This window comes from Condylura cristata, unplaced genomic scaffold, assembly GCF_000260355.1.
Source record: "Condylura cristata isolate star-nosed mole 26May11 unplaced genomic scaffold, ConCri1.0 scaffold00030, whole genome shotgun sequence".
NCBI classification, from domain to species: domain Eukaryota; kingdom Metazoa; phylum Chordata; class Mammalia; order Eulipotyphla; family Talpidae; genus Condylura; species Condylura cristata.
In genome coordinates this window covers 19822953-19835165 of record NW_004567131.1, presented here as the reverse complement: position 1 = coordinate 19835165, position 12213 = coordinate 19822953, and positions in this window count along the sequence as shown.

Sequence of the window (12213 nt, the reverse complement as noted above, 5' to 3'; positions counted from 1 at the left end):
CCCTAATATCCTGCCCTATTTGGTGACAATAAGTATAGTGTACACCTCACAGACAGTTAAAGGGGAGTTTGCCTCTATTTGTGTATCTGAAAAAAATGCACTAAATAGCTATCATACATGAGGTGTTCTCTGTAAATGAAATGCATACAAGCAAAATTGCCAGCAGCCTCATAGATTCCTCCATCTGTGTTCTACCGAGACATCAAGAATAACATGTCCAAAATGGAACTCATCCTAACTTCTAAATCCACTTCTCTTTTTCTTAGCTTGGCTAAAGTCATTGCTAGCCATGTGGCCATGCAAGCCAGAACTCTTAAAGTTCTTCTAATAGCTATACTCAATGTGTGGTCTGCAGATGCATGCTGGATCACAGATTAGCATCCTAAAAAGATAAGTAGAGAAAGTGAAAATATTAGAAGCTTTATAGCAATTTCACATTTCTGCAATATTATCCAATTCTTTTATTTTACAAGAGTATTAGTTCATAGTGGGTGAGAAATTCTATAAATTGGACATCATCAAGGTAGTTTGAGTGCTGTGTCCTAGTTTGCTTCGTTTTCTTCAATACCTGTCAAAGCAGACATCGATTCTAAAATATGTCCTAAATATATCTCAAATCCAATTCCTTCTTCCCTTTAAGTCAGGCATTCATTTCATACCTGAACATGATAATGGAGGGATATAACTGCTTTTTTCTCCTTTAAACATATCTACTCATCCTTCAAGCATGCACCAAATTGTGTCCAGAACAGTATTTTCTGTCCAAATGGGAATATTTTCCATTCTACTTAAAATTCAACAGTGGTTCTTTGCTAGTCACAGAATAAAGTATATGTTCCATTGTATGATTTTCAAGGTCTTCCAAAATCTGGCCCTCTTCTAGTTTTTCATCTGATCTTCTACCTCTTTATACTCTGTAATCTATACCATGATATCAAATTTATTTGTATAACTAAACACACTTTATTTTTCAAAGATCTGCTACTTCAGATATTCTGTTCTATATAAATATAATAACTGTCTGCATTTGCTCCTTGGAAAACTTCTGAAGCATTCTGCTTAGTATCAAATTGGGCTTGGGATAATGGAAGCAGGGATTTCACTGATAAAATGGAGTAAGAGGTTGAGCATATCTCTGCAGAAGAGAAAGTTCAAACATAGGGTGAAGGTTTCTGAGCCAAATGACAAATTAGACATGGCTCTCAAGTCCAAATTTGAGATACAAGAACCAAGTTGAGGTTAACAAGTTGTTTTGTTACTGAGAAGAGAAATTTCCAAAATCAAGAGAAAGGTTACATGTTATTTCCCAGAAATGATAGCTGGGAAGCCAAGTAGGATACAGACCAAAGTTTTGTCTGAAGCAAGAGCAGAGAATATTCCACCTATACTGAGTTCTGTTACATCCCTTTTTGATCCTCTAGATAGTTTTGGCTCCCACATGACTATGTAGAAGTTCTCACTCTGAGACACTTTGTGTAAAGGAATTGGATATGTTTTGTTCTGTTAACTTTTCTCATGCTTGTGGTACTATTTACTTATGTGTGTATGCTTGTAAATTTATTGGTTGATAACTCACTGTATTGTAATTTTTAATTTACATATTCACTCTGCTAGACTATGAGTTTCTAGAGTACAAATTTATTTTCATATCCTCAATACATAGCACAGTTTATTGGCACGTAACTGATATTTGAAAAAATGTTTGTTGAATGAATTATTAAGTGAATACACAAGTGCTTATTTAGGACATTCAAGGAGTACTTTTAACAATCTTTTGGTTGTTCTTAGTATGCATCATAAGTCACTGGAAAATCTTGGACAATGTCACATTCAGATAGTGATCATTTGACCTCACATCCCAATTAACACTTTGCAATGAAAATGTTAGCTACAGCTAACATATAACACAACATTGGTTTATTCTTGGTAAAGATCAGGATTAGACATATATAAAAAATGGAATTTCTCAGGTTATGTTGTACTCTAGTTTAGAGGTTAGCAAATTTTTTTTCTAAAAAAGCCTAGATAGTAAATATTTTAGACTTTTTGGGTTCTAGAGTCTCCATTATAGTATCTCAATGCTGTATCTGTAGTGTGATAGAAACCATAAGTGATTCATAACATGAATATATGTTCTAATAAAGTTCACTTACAAAAATAGGCAGTAGATCAAATTTGACCTCTAAACTATAACTTGTTCACTGATTTCGTAAGCTCTTCCAGTATTTTATTATCATAAATGATTGGATGTGAACAAGATAGTATATACTGATGGTTATTGTTTACCCTGTGTTAGTTACTTGAAATTAGTTATCTTATTAATCCTTTATTAATCCTTTTTACTCTAAAATATGTAGTATTCTACCTATTTGATGCACAGAAAAGTTAAGACTGATCATTTGAAACATAATTAAGTGTCCTTGATTTCAACTAAAGCCAGGTGGGTACAAAACTCAGCCTTTCTTCATTAGAATGCATTGTCTCCCCTTCAGTGCCAGTTGACCCTTTGTTGTGACATTTGTCTCACAATATAAATTGTGAGAAGTTTAAATTGGCTTGTATCCATCAAGAGAGGCCTGGCTGTGCTGTGGTAATAAGTTTAGCCATCTCATGAGTCTGAAGCACCAATGTGGACTGTGATCTGTAGCACTCCTGTGGAAGGGTGTGTTGACCTTAGGGCTTTGTGAGCATTTATATTTGTGATTCTGAGAAGGATCCAGTCATCTCCAGAAAAAGCAATATCTGCTGAGTGCACAGAGGGTATGTTTCTGCTCATGCAACATGTTCATCTGGGGTTAATAGGGGCCTTGCTGCATATTGTAAGCACTCAGACCCACCCTGAGGGATCCCTAACCACTGGATATTACTGATACTTCTGGCAGTGGGGCGGGAATAAAGAGGACCATGCATACATTTTATAGGCTTCTGCCCAGAATCTATGCACATTAGTAAACCAGCTGGTTTTATCTGACTTCAAAAAGAGTATACCAGCTGGCTAGAGTAAGCCAGCTGGTTTTATCTGACTTCAAAGGGACGAGGAATTTGCCACATATACAGGGTAAAGTTATAAGTAAATAATATGATGACCAAAACTTTAATAGGAAAATTAAGATATTAGCTAAGTAGATTAAATGTCAAATAATTTCATATCTGAAATTATGCCAATGTGTGTGGGAGGGACCAGAGGTCCAAACGCCTTCAGAATATGTTAATATCATTTTATGTATTAATTACAAAAACATTCTTTTCTGGCTTATTTACTCCATTGTATATTGGGATCGTGAATATCGTCTCCAAATATATTGGCCATGGGAAATGGAGGCATTTTACAATGCACTGGGTATTAAGTATGTTGCAGACTGTCGAATGAAGTTTGAAGAAAATTTAGTAATACTGTAAGTAGCATAACAATATGGTTTTTCTGCATGGAAAAGCAACATGAAAACAATACAGCCAATTGGGAAATTAACAAAAATTAGGAAATTGAATTATGAGTAAATATGTCTCTGGATGTTATGATATAAAGTCAGTTCTGTCCTCAATGGCCCCTATACAACTTTCACCACTAGAACTGGGGTCTTTGTAACTGTAAATTACATTAGTCTATAAAATTTTAACATAGGGAAGATCTATTAATATCTACTTTGCCTGGTATCATTTTATGGGTTCATAAAACTAGAAATAGTGTTATATAAAGTTTCTTGATTTCTAAAAACAATTTACTAATACACACATTTCCACACTAGAAGATAGCAGGCAAACCTATTAGATCTCTAATATTCTTGGAAAAAGGGAGCAGGGTCTTTGGAGTTGGTAACTGCATGTTACTTTTTTTGTAACAGAATCCTCTGGATTCTGGCTTTTCCCTTCATCCCTGTCTGTTCCCTGGGAGAGTGGCATGTGCAGATTACACTGACCACACCTGCTGCCCCTGGTGGTCATTAGATTTCAGTCAATGGGAGGCATTGGCAGGAAATCTGAGTGCAAAAAAGAGAAGTCTGAAGACTTACTCCTTCTCTCCTAGGCCTGCTGAACACTCCTTTCTGTAGCAACAACTCACTCTGGGTTTCATAAACTGTTTCCAGGGAAAAGTCTGTTTGGTCCGATGCTGAGTTTCTCTCTCTTGCTTTTCCCTTGTTACTCCATCATCCTTTCTTGGCTACTCCTAGCCCTGATTACCCTTTTGCAAACAGACACGTTAATGAATTCTCTTCAACAGCCCTTTTTGAATGAACTGCCTGTTCCTGGCTTGTCCCATGACAGATACAGGGTGGCTGTATCTTCTGTTGGCATCCACTATGTGTCTTAGGTTCGGTACAGAGGGACAGAAAGACCATGATGGAGCTGGGGGGGGGGTGTCGTATATTTTAAGGACTGATTATTATTGTGCTCCACAGAGAATTTGCTTGTGAAGATAATTAATGCCAGTAGGAAGAACCATATGTGGTGCCTTCCTATATGCCAAAAAGGATATTGAACTTATGTAGGGACATAGTATAATAGTTTCCAGTTGATGCAGAACAAACTACCACAAAATTAAGGGATTTAAAACAACAAGAATTTATTGTCTTAGAATTCTGGAAGTCAAATATGCAAATGAGTTTCACTGGGCTAAAATTCAATGTAAGCATAGATGTGTTCTATTGGGGACCTCAGGAGAAGAAAACTATTTTCCTACCTATTGTAGCTTCTAGAGGTGCCACATTCCTTGGTCTCAAAACTCCCTTCCATTTTCAAAGGCAACAATAGCCAGCAGAGCCTGTCTCACTAACATTGCTCTGACACCAACATTCCTGTCTCCCTCTCTCACTTCTGAAGACTTTGCCTTTAAAATTGGGATCACGTGATGCCAGGGTCTTCTTCCAGTTCATTGTCAACTGAGTAGCAACTTTAATTCAATCTGTGATCTTAATTTTTCCATGTCATGTACCATAACATATTTATAGATCCTAGGGACCAAGACCTTAACATAACTCTGGGGTCCGTTATTCTGCTTTCAGATAGAAGTTGACAGTGCAGAGGATGCAGTGCTAAAAAACCAAGTGTTTTTGTATGCTTCTGTCACATGGCAAACACAGATAGGGGAAGAGTATTACCTAGGCGTTCAAGGACTTTCAATTAGAGATGTGAATTATGAAAACTGCTCCATCACCAACCAGCCACAAGACCCTGAGAACACAAGACAAGCACCAGACAAATTCTGGTACAATTTGTGTTATACAAACACACAATGATTATTTCAATGTGTGTTTTTAAAACCCACACATTTGAGTTTCAGTACTTCAAAATAAGGCTACATTTTCTGTTATTTAATTCTGATTTCAGTGGAAACGATTCAGAATTTCTGACCAACATGCTCCAGTAACTTTGCAGCATTATCTTGAGTCATTATCATGACTCAAGCCAAGAATCATGCTTTGGTACCAAAATACATGTGATCTGTGAGTTTTTACTTTGAGACCCATCTACTGACTGTGCCAGAAAGTTGGTTTACATTTACTGAGTGAGATCATTATCATTTCTTAAAACCAGAATACTCCATTAAAATGGGAATTAACTAGCTCATACTCCATAATAAAAGATTTTTCTAAGACTTAATAATCAGTTCTTACCTCCAGCTGTTCTAGTAGCAACCAAAATGCAATGTGAAAATAATAAAAGAAAAACAATCCCAAGGTTTTCTAAGCATAAGTGAAAAGTACTTTCCAATTCTCTTAACATATCAAATGTGGAGTGGATGGCATGACATTAGGCTACTGATATACAGAGAACTGAGGTTCTGGTTAAAAATTTATTGAAATTCAGAGTCATATTTTCTCTGCTGAGATAGCTGCTGAGAGTTTGGAACACATACTTTTTTTTTGAAAAATGATATCAGACCTATTTCCTCAACCATTTATTTTTCCCTTCCAAAAACCACAGTAATAACCTTTTCTAACTACATAAAAACTGCATTCTTGCCAAAAAAATTGCAACAGCATATGCTGATTCAGTGGTGTAGTAACTGCATGACTTGATATTATTGACTTAGAAATGAAGTCAGCCCTGAACCAGGATTTGATAATGGCCCTCAGAGTAAATTCAAGCCAGGAAGGTTAAGATCACTGCCTTTGTCAAAGTCCAGGACTCCATCTCCTGGCCAGGGAAGTACAAAATCCTTATGAAGCACCTTGTAAAACTCAAGAGAAAAAGAGGCTACAGGGAAGATAGAAGCTGAGAAGAGACACACCTGACATCTTTAACATGAATGTATTCTGGCATCAACGTGCAGACATAAGGACTATGTCGCTTGGGATTTGGAGGCAGCTGTGTGAACCCCAAAGTAGGGTTTTGAAGGTGTTGTAGAGTTCTCTTCCTGGATTTTGGAAAACAGAATACTTATGTTGGGGTAAAGTTCAAAAGTGAACACATAAATGGGTAATAAGAGTCTGAAAGGACAAAATTAATTACCTGCTTTATCCAACCAGTTTGCCCAGAGTTTTATGGAGGCTAACAAGAAACCATCAATATGCCTTCTATGGTGAACATTCAGTCCATTTGGCTCAAAATAACAGTTGTAATTATTTAAAATTTGTGCTAAATGTTATTTGCATTTCATGAAATTACCTTATAGTCATTAATTAAGCAATTACTCAAATTAAAAAATGTGCCTCTTAGCAGGATGTTAAAAAAATAATCACAAAGAACATAATCCTCATTAAGAACTATTAGTCCATGTGAGACAAGCTTCATTTTGTCTTGTAAAAAACAGAGATATGATTTGGTGTTTAGTCAAAATAAATGGGTTATGACACATTCCACCCTTTAAAATGTTCCAGGGCTGGCAGGATAAAAGAAGGAGATCTGCAGATGGTATTCTGAGCAAAGGCATCTAATGAACCCAGTGTTGCTACATAGCAACAGCATTAGCATTTCATTTGATTTCATTTGTTGGAATGAATTATTTGAGTTTTTCACTTTTTCAAAGGGTTTATGCACTGATCTTTATGCAACAGTATAACTAATGATTAAAAATGAACGAGGGCTTGAAGAATAGGCGTTATTAGCAAAGGTCACAGGACCTGAAATAATTAAATCTGGAAAAAGGCAATGGAGTTATTGAGTCAGGATTTTTCAGTGCCCAACTGTCCAGAAGATAGTAACAAGCTGTTCTTTCTCTCCATGGAATATATTAATAGTTCTCAAAGGATGTCAACCTGAGCTACAATAGGAGTCATTGGGGGTGACTTATGAGAAAAAAACTTCCTGCATATTTTGGAAGAGAAGACTAAAATAATTTAGCAATGAAGATATAAAATCTCATTCCCCTGTAAGTTATTTCCTTGCCCCCTCCCCAAATTAGAATCAATTCTCTTTGTCCTGAGAGATACAAGAATAGTCTTGTCTGAAAATGGGGACCACGTGATGTTCTGTCTGTTTCCAGGGATTGGTCTTTGCATTTCATGTAGTAGGCTGGATATGGCCTGGGCCCACTACTATTCTCAGACTGTCTGGCTTTTTCTTTTTGTAAGAAAGATCTCAAATTAGAGGTCAAAATGCAAAAATAACGATTGCCTTAGCCCCAAAGAACTCTTAGAACATATCCATTTTCTTTGCTTCTATAACTACAAGTTCATTATTTAGCAAAAGAAATTTTACGCATATTTCCTTGCTTGCTTGCTCTCTCCTTTCTTGTCCCCCTCCTTTTCCCTCATTCCCTTAATCTAACCCACTCAGAGTAGTTACTTGAGGGAATGGTTTTATGAATAGACTGTATCCTTTGCTCAAAAGCCTTGGTGTACGATTATAGATTAAACTTTCATTTTGAAAGTCAGAGCAATATACAGCCATAAAAATAGCAGTAGCAGCATTATTTTAATTACTGCATGTAGAAGGATAAGAAAAATTCAAGACAAATAGAGCACTGTAGCTTCAACGGCTGCACTCTAATTGTACCAGTGCTCATGCGGGGGCCAAATAACCATCTCTTGGGGAAAGTCACAGGTTATTCCTGTCAGGTATTGGTGGCACTGTTTCTGTGCTTTTCTTTGTCCCTCTGTTTTGTTTTGATTTTGTTTTGGATCCTAAAGTTGCTTTCCTACCACATATAGACTGTGTTGTCTTCTAATGTTTCACTATAGTAATTTACCATGTGGTCCTCAGCAGCTGTTTCAGGTGATCCAAAACACATATGCCCCATGCAATATTTGGGACACACTCACACTAAAAATGCACTTGTTGTTTATCTTAAATTAAAATGTAACTGGGCATCTGTTGTGTATTTATTTTTGCTTAAGTCTGGCAACCCTACATCTCGATGGTATTTTCATCAATTTGATGATGTTCAATGTGCTTATTTCAAATGGATAACGTTTGTTGCACTCCCTTAGCAGTAAATACTGAAAATTTCTCAGAGTAGTATGGAACAAATTTAAACAATGGCCAGTTGTTAAAGATTTAAGGGTGACCTGGAGTGAAGAAGCAGAAAACTCAATTTTGTTAGCTAACCAAGCAAATGTACTAGGAGAATAAGATGGGTGAACTGAGCTATAGTTCTAGTGTACAACATGGGTTTTTCTTAGTTGATTAGGAACTTTGTGATTGTATTGTTTAAAGAACTTGGTGATTGCATTTGTTTTTTTACCTATAAATTTAGAAAAATGTCAGAGCAAGTGACTTCCTGTTGGCCAGAATAGAAAGGGTACCATGCTGATCATTGAATTCACCTTCCTGGAGTGATATACATGAGGTGTGTAACCAGTTTTGGAAAATATTCTGTATGGACTAGAAAAGAATTCTTCTCTTTTTGTGTAGAGTATTCTGTAAATGTCAGTTAGGCCAGGTTGGTTGATTATGTTCAAGTCTACTGTGCTTTTATTTAACACACTATTTTTTCCATTATTGAGAGGTAATTATTGAAATAGATGATTGTGTCATGCTTTCTCTTTTTCTGTAGTTTTATCAGTTTTTGATTCTGGATTTTGAAAATATCATTAAAGTTAGGATTGCTATAGCTTTATGATTACTCATTACTCCTCATGAAATGAACTTTATTTTGGAATCTACTTTAATATTGATATAACCATGCCCACTTTTTCTTTTTTACTAGTTTTCATACAATAAAATTTTCTTTTTCCATCTAATTTAAAGTGTGCTTCTTGTGTACAGCCTATTATTGAGTCTTGCTAATATGATAATCTCTGTCACTTATTGGGTATTTAGGCCTTTTATATTTAATGTGATTACTGATGTGATTTTGTTGTTTCCATTTGTTGTTTGTACCCCTTTTCCTCTTAGTCCGCCATTTTGGGGACTGAACTATTTTTTATTTAAGATTTTTGTTCATGCATACAAGAACTGGGGTGTAGGTCAGAAGTGGGATGGAGAGGATGGTGAGAGAATTCACCAGAGACAGAGTGGGGAGCAGAACAGACAGATCTGCTTAACTACACTGCTGAGGGGAGCAGTGGACGAGAGGGGAGAGGTCTCCTGTACCATGTGTGTTAGTTCCCTAACCATGGTGATAGCTTGATAATGCTGAGACTTAACCCCTGTGCCATCAGGGAGGCCCTGGGACTTAGATTTTATAGTGTCATTTGATATCCTCCTTTGACTTATTCTTTGTTCACAGTAGAATTCTTTTGTTGTTTTGGTGTTTGTTTTAGACCTAGATTCAGTTTTATAGCAACCTTGATATTGCCCTTGTCTACTTAACATGACCATATTCAATGCCTTTGGTTTATATTCCTTGTATTAGAAATGCTCTCCTCATGCAAATATATACCTGATTCTAGCATCCATTTCAGTTGATTTCTGCTTACAACAACCTCATCAGAGAGACCTTTCCTGACATTCTAAATTAAGACAGTCCCCTAAAGCTGGCTTGCTATTCCTAGCTTTAAAATCTAACTTCATTGTTCTTTATAGTCCCTATTGGTTTATCATACATATTTGCTTATTGTGTCTCTCCAACATAAGCTTCATTAACATAGGACTTTGTTTTATTTACTGCTGAGTTTTTAGTATTTTGAAAAGTAACTGACAAAGTAAGTTCTTAATGAATTCTTGTAGAGTGAATGAATGAATGAACGGTTCAGAAATGGGGGAAAGGTGGTGGGACTAATATTTAGTTTTAGCTTGATTTGCTTCTGTCTAATCACCAGAGTGTATTCAGTTGTCTGGCTGGTGAGGTGAGTGTCTCTCTATCTTAATTATTGCTCTGATTGTTACTGGAAGAGGGTAACTTTTCTAGTCATAAGAGGATTACCCAAAGATGAGGCAAACACAAAGAAATGGTGTGCATAGTATTTTGTACTACTTCCTAGTCTTTTTTTTTTTCTTTTTACATTCTAAGGCCTCCAACTGCCCTAATTTTCTTTTCTCATGTTTATATTTTAGATTATTTTCCTTCTATATGTCTCAGTACCTCAAAGCTCTAAATTTCAGTCATATTAAACATTGAACAGTCAAGGACAGATTTTTTTTAAATAATATTCATATGTATACATATGGAAGAGAAAGGGAGAGAAAGATAAGAACAAAGAGAATTATAAAGTGTAACATTTAGGAAATCTGGATGAAGAGCTATAGGGGCCCTTTATATTAATTTTTAAAGCTTTTTTTTCTAATTATGAAATCAATTCTAAATAAGAAGTCAATAGAATAGGCATCTGCACTTCTATCATTTTCTTAAGCCAATAGACACTCGTGACCTGTTGTTCTAGTTTGCCCTCTGACTTTATAGCATCTTTTCCCTCTGGCCATACTCCATTTACTTTTCCCACTGCTTTCATATCCTCTTACATAGAATCTTGCAGCAGTCTCTGGAACTGGTCCTCTGAGGCATCAGTCCTGACTATTGCTCACTCTACAGATGACTCCTCAATGCTTGTCCTAAAATATGATTTAATCAGATTTTCTACTCAAGAACTTGAAGTCTTGTTGCCCATAAGAACAAAGTGCCAACCTTCAATTTAAATATTTTTTAAATTTAAATTAAGATAACATTGGCCTATAACATTGTATAGTTCCAGGTGTATATCTGTTTCTACTTCAGTATGATCACATTCAAACCTTTAGTTTCCATTCACTACCATATATTTGAATTTCTTTGCATTTACCCAGTCACTTCCCCTTCCTTACTGGCATTTGTCTTTCTCCATCTGACTTATTTCACTTGGCATAATTCCCTCAGGGTTCATCCATGTCATCACAAATGGCACAATTTCCTGATTTTTAGTGGTAGAGTAGTACTCCAGAGTGTTCATTACCACATCTTTATCCACTTATCCATTGAAGGGCACTTAGGTTGTTTTCATATCTTGACAATTGTGAATAGAATTGTGATAAACATAGGGCTACATGTATATTTTCAAATTAGTATATTTATATTGCTTGGATAAATACCCAGAAGTGCAATAGCTGGATCATAGAGTATTTTTATTTTTTATAAAATTTGGCTTTGTGCTTGCATAAAGACAACAGTTAAGCTGCATTTTCTAAAACTTCTTATAAAGGTCTGTTGTTAAAGTTTCTTCAGCATTATGTGGAGGATTGTGCAAAATGTAAAATTACGTATATAACCAGATGTTTTCATATCAACAATAATTACATTATGTAGTATTGGGGGTTATATATAATTGATTTAGTGAGTAATCTTTTTTTTTATGTGGAACTTTCTGGATGAAAAGGAATGGATGTTCAGAAGGATTTACTTCTGATCCCTTCCCCAAACTTTGAAAATCTACTTTGATAGTTTAGTACAGTGGTTCTCAAACTTGAGTGTGCATCAGTGGAGGTTTGGAGACCTGTTAAAATGCAAGTAGCTTGGTCCCACTCCAAGGAGTTGATTCTTTGAATTTGAAGGAGTCCTGAATTTTGCAATTTTTAACGAAAATGTTGTTAAAATATTTAGGGGGAAGTGAAGCAGCTGGGGATGGGCACAGTGGTTTAACATAGGGAAAAAGAAATTTATTTCCTAAACAAAGATTCTATGGTATTTCATTGTTATTTTTTTGAGAAATTACCATACCATTTTCCACAGTGGCAATGTACTGTACCAGGTTGCCTTTCTCCATATCCTTGCCAAACTTGTTGCTTCTTATCTTTTTGATAATGGCCATTCTGAGGTAATAGCTCATTGTAGATTTCATTTGCATTTTTCTAATGTAAATGATGATGCACATATTCTTATATAACTCTTGGCCGTTAGTGCATGGCTTGATCTTGATAACC